Below are 6046 nucleotides of genomic sequence, written 5' to 3'. Positions count from 1 at the left end.
GTCCCTTCGAGGGGGTTGTAGGCTGGGTCACAAAAAGTTATTTCAATAAAAATTCAGCACGGACCATTTAGTTACAATTTTGTTGGGCCACAAACCAGAACCACTGGTCTAATCCCAGTTGATGTGTTTTTAAATCAATTGAAATTGTACCCCAATTTTAGGTTATTTAATTTAGCCAATTCATAACCAGCAAGTAACCACACAGATATGCTTAATATTTGTTGATTTTATTTAATCTCAAGACCTCAGTAGAGGATGATGTTGAAGAAGAAAGAAGGATGGAGAAAATTAACCACAATTCTGTTCTCAATTCAGTCATTCTTCAGTTATGGAACAAAATGTCAGTTTCTACAGTAAAACTAAATCAAGGAAGTATTGAGTTTAAACTGAAGAGAAACGTTGCTGAAGAGAAAGAAGGTTACAAATGTTCCTCAGTTTCATCACCGATGAGAATTCAGCTCAAACCACAGTGCTGCATAGAGGACATGAAATACTTTGACAATGGAAAACCATTTAAATTCATATTTACATGACAATACATAACACATGAAACATAAGACGATACCAGAGAAACTGACGTCAAAGAATATAAATTGATGTGAAGCTTAATCTCAGCTGAATAGATTTATGTTGGAGTCTGTATCAGCCTGACAGTTTTTAAGTGTTTAACCATGTTTATTTCAGAGACTCTCATAACTACACTTGTGATTTTTGGAATAACCGAGAAAAGAGAATCTTGTTGAGAAACTCCACGACTAATTAGTTTCTCTAGTGTGGATAATTAAATGTTGTTTCAGAATGTGTTTTTAATTGGTTTCTTTCCTGTGTGGTAAAACATGTGATAGTTCAGGGTTCCCTTTTGTGTAAATGTTTTACTGCACACAGAACAACTAAATGGTTTCTCTCCTGTGTGGACAAACATGTGAGCGTTCAGCTTTCCCTTATGTGTAAATGTTTTACTACACACAGAACAACTGAATGGTTTCTCTCCCGTGTGGATAGTCATGTGTCTCTTTAGATACCTATTGAATCTAAATCTTTTGTCACACACAGAGCATTGAAATGGTTTCTCTCCTGTGTGGATAGTCATGTGGGCCTTCAGCTTTCCCTTTTCTGTAAATGTTTTGCTACACACAGAACAACTAAATGGTTTCTCTCCTGTGTGGACAGCCATGTGTCTCTTTAGAACGTGAGTGAATCCAAATCTTTTGTCACAAAGTGAGCATTGAAATGGTTTCTCTCCTGTTTTGGAGCTAGTGGGTTTCTCCAGATGTCCCTTGTGGTCAGAGCTTCCAGCACATTCAGGAGAGCTGATTGATGTATTTCCAGTACTACAGTTCACATCACTTACAGGTACTTCTTTGTTTTGAGGGTTCACAGCTGACTGAGGTTCCTCAGTCTCCTCCCGATCATCACTGTCCTCAGTCTCATCAGTATCTGGTCCTGGATGTCTTTCTGGATCTAACTTCCTGTCTGGTTCTGGTCCTCCACAATCCGCTCCATCAGCTTCTGTTTCCATGTGTTCAGTTTGTCTTTGATGAAGCTGAGAGGCCTGAGCTTCCTCTTCATCATCTTCACTCTTTACAGTGAATGAGAACTTGAGACCAGCCTCCTCCAGCCCTTGAAGCTGGTCTCCCTCCTGACTGGTCCAGAGTTCCTCCTGTTCCCCTTTAATGTGGGGGGGCTCTGGGTCCTCCTGTTCCTCTTTAATGTGGGGGGGCTCTGGGTCCTCCTGTTCCTCTTTAATGTGGGGGGCTCTGGGTCCTCCTGTTCCTCTTTAATGTGGGGGGGCTCTGGGTCCTCCTGGTCCTCTTTAATGTGGGGGGCTCTGGGTCCTCCTGGTCCTCTTTAATGTGGGGGGGCTCTGGGTCCTCCTGGTCCTCTTTAATGTGGGGGGCTCTGGGTCCTCCTGTTCCTCTTTAATGTGGGGGGGCTCTGGGTCCTCCTGGTCCTCTTTAATGTGGGGGGCTCTGGGTCCTCCTGGTCCTCTTTAATGTGGGGGGGCTCTGGGTCCTCCTGGTCCTCTTTAATGTGGGGGGGCACTGGGTCCTCATGTTCCTCTGGAGAATAATAAAACACATTAATACGTCTTATAACTCATATTAAACTCTTTATTATTAGTTATTAAAATAGCTATTGTGGTGGAGGAGATGAACTAGTTTCAGTATGGGTATGAAAACAGTCGCACTTTACATATAGTTAAAGAAACAAAGGACCAACCTGCTCTTTGTAACCGGACTTCCGGGTTGAACACAGCGTCCAGTCGTTTCCGGTGTCGCTCGTTCTCCTCTCTGGAACTACAAAGTTCCTCCTCGTACTCTGCTATCGTTCTTTCCAACAGACCAAAGATCTCTTGCGCAGCCGCAGTTAGTCGCTGGTTGACTAAACATCTCAGCTGTTGGACTTTAGACATCTTCACGAGCTCACAGAAACGTTTCCTCCAGACAACTCCGTTAAAAACGCTTCGCTCACTCGGCCCCGCTCGGTGTCGCTCGGCTCCGTTCGGGTCCGTCTCCCTCCTGCTGGCGCGCTGACGTCACGAGGAGACGATCCGGACGTGTTCAATGAAGCGGAACCACACAGAGTCCACTCAGACAGGTCCACGTGCACGTTGTGGGTCGATGACGCGCTCAGTTTAGTCCTCTTCAACACGTTAGTCCACACGTCCGGGCTCTGGTGGGTCCTTCCGGTTGTATCTGAAGAACCGTGTGACTAAAAGAGTTGGACTCACGCGGTCCAACACGTGGTCCTGTTAACTGTCGACTTCCGGTCATCTTCTTCTTGACTTTTACCGGCGGTTGGCACCCCTATATTTGGTGCATTAGCGCCACCTGCTGGTCCGGAGTATGGAGACAATAGACTTACACTCTTTACCCAAAACTAACCAAACCGGCCACTCGAGTTGAAACCGGAAGTTAACAAATTGCCCTCCATTTGAAATAAAGTTGGTAAAAATAACATAATAATAATAAGTTACATTTACGGGATTTAAATTCATATCATTGGGTGAAGGTCAGAGACCTATAGTAATATGAATATAATAATATCTAATATATCTTTACAATATTGCTGGTTGGAGGCACATCATGTTCCCAAGGTCTGGAAGGATGCTGTAGTAGTCCCTGTTCCCAAATCCAGTTGCCCCAAAAGCCTAAATGATTTTAGACCGGTCGCTCTTACATCAAATGTAATGAAAACTTTCGAGAAACTGGTTAAGACATTTTAAGGAAAACTGAGCAAGTACTTGATCCTCTGCAGTTTGCTTATAGACCACATAGAGGAGTAGAGGATGCCGCAGTCACTTTGTTTAATTTAATTTTTAAACATCTGGAGGGAAATGGATCTCATGTCAGACTTTTATTTCTTGATTTCTCCTCTGCTTTTAACACAATCCAACCCCATATTTTAACCAGTCGGCTTTTAGAACAATTTGACTTAAGTCACAATCTTGTAGGTTGGATTCTTGACTTTTTAATTAATAGGACACAAAGAGTGCTCCTCCACTGGCTCCCCACAAGGATGTGTGCTTTCGCCCCTTTTATTCATTCTGTACACACATATGTGTCAGAGTGTGTATGATAATAGGACCATTTTAAAGTATGCAGATGATTCTGTTATGTCAGTCGGCTCCAGGACAATGAGACCAGCCACGGTCATCCACGTGGTGTGAGGAGTCTTATCTTCAATTAAACATATCGAAAACCAAAGATATGATCATTGATTTTAGAAGACATGCCCACACACCTGAAGTAATATGCATTAAGGGTCAGACTGTGGAATGTGTACAATCTTATAAATATCTTGGGACAATTATCGACTCCAAACTGAACTTTGAAGCAAACTGTGAAGCCGTGTGCAAGAAGGAAACTGTCCCACTTCCACATTAACAAAATCATGATGACTTTATTTTATCGTGCTTTTATTGAATCAATTTGATCTTTTTCTTTGGTGTCATGGTTTGGAAACCTGTCTTTAAAGAACAGGAACTCTCTGCATCAGACTGTAAAATGGTCCAGCAAGCTGATTGGTGAGACACGACTTAGTCCAGAGTCCCTGAACACCACACAGAGGCTCCATGTTAAGGGACTCCTCCCTCCAGACGGAGGTCTTTGGTACCACGGTGCAGAACAAAGAGGTATAAAACCAGCTTTGTTCCAGCAGCCATCACGCAGGTGAACACATTACTATTATTATAATTATACATCTGTAGCTTTGAGTACTTTTATCATGTTTGTCCGGTTGTATGTGTTTGTTGTAATCTGTGTCGAGAGCGATGCCTCGTTTTCTACTGTTTTCTACGGCAAACCAAGTCTACCTACGGGTACTAGTAAAGTAACCAAACCAAAAACCAAACCCATTTCCCAGAATTAAATTGGCATATACATTCTTATACTTTGTCATTTTGAAAAATGAAATAAATGTTTTTTAATGACAGAAACCTTCATTAGTAATTGCTCACATTAAAAGCTTGAATGCACACCTGATTGATCCTCCTGTGTCTCATCACCTTCCCAGAGTCCGACCAACATGGACCAGCCTTCAACCATTTGTTCATCCTTTTGTTGGACCCCGCCTGCATTTTGGTGGTTCTCGTAGCCGTAGAAAGGGGTTCTACGACTACCCGGTGGACCAGGGACTTGACCCATTCGAGGGGACCCACCTGGCTTTGGGTGGGCCCCGTGGCCTCAGGGGCCAGGTTCACGCCTCCCCAGCCCCGGAGTTGGGGGCCCGAACCTCCAGACACATATATATGTATATATATATATACATATATATATACATGTGTGTGTGTGTGTTTTGAATTATTATTATCATTATCATCATTATCATTATATATATATGTATATGTGTATATATGAATGTGCTGAAGTAGCCAACAGTTGAATTAACGTCTGACTGTTAAATTAAAGAAAGAAAGTTCAATTGAATAATATCTCCACAATATGTATTGTCAGTTTTCTTAACTGGATGAATTGTAAATAATAAATACTCTAATAATAAATAAATATAAAATAGGGCTGCATTTAAGAACACATTACAACACAGAAAGCTTTTGAAAAGTGTGCATCTTAAAATAAAGTACCTTTAAGATGTACATTAAACAGCTTTAAGAAGAAAATAATGTCTTTATGAACCTGTTTGTATATTAACTGTTTGCCAAACTTCCATCAATGACAAGTAATTAGTGGATGAAAAACTCACTGCAGTAAAAGTACGAACACCATTCCGATGAAATAATCCACGAGTAACAGTCCTGCATTTAGCCTCAGTCACTTATTACTACATGTACTTTAAGTACCCATCATACAAGTTCCCATATGTATGTATGTATATTATATCTGATGTTTCAGGAGACATATTGTAGCTGCATGTTTTAACTCCTTTACTTACTGTGTGTGTTTTATTCAGTCATTACATACAAAACAATAAGTAAAGCCACGATCTAATATACAAAACATGACTAAAAAGGTATAGGCATAATGCTTATATATTCCTATCCTAAATTGTTATCAATTAAATCAGATAATTAATTAGATATAAATAAACATATATACATATATTTAATTCACACTTGTAACCCTCAAATATAGATTAATAAACAAGTGGTTCTTGGAGCTTCACCAGTGCTCAGCTGACCTTAACTTGGACCAACAGCTTCCTTTAGGCCCCACAGGGGACCGACTATTGGATCCCCATCTCGGTCCGTCCCGTGTCGCTATGCCGACGTGTCCGTGACACAGACACACTTACTGGAATGACTCCTCGCTGCCATTGATTCTCGGCGTTGGTTTTTTTGTTGTGCAAATGTTTCCATGAGTGAACGAGAGACATTCAATGCCTTTTTGAAGTGATCCCTCCCCTTGGCTCTCTCCTCGGTGCATTAGATGCCGGGGGGAGACGGGCAGGATGGGAGGATGGGAGGATGGATAGAGATGATAGATTTATACTTTATTTATACTTTTTAACACTTTACAGACACCAAATGGAATAGACTAAATAAACTAAACACACAAAATAAAATAAAATATAAGAACAGGGATGACAG

This window comes from Cyclopterus lumpus, chromosome 3, assembly GCF_009769545.1.
Source record: "Cyclopterus lumpus isolate fCycLum1 chromosome 3, fCycLum1.pri, whole genome shotgun sequence".
In the NCBI taxonomy this organism is placed as follows: Eukaryota; Metazoa; Chordata; class Actinopteri; order Perciformes; family Cyclopteridae; genus Cyclopterus; species Cyclopterus lumpus.
Note: the sequence above shows the minus strand (reverse complement) of the source record.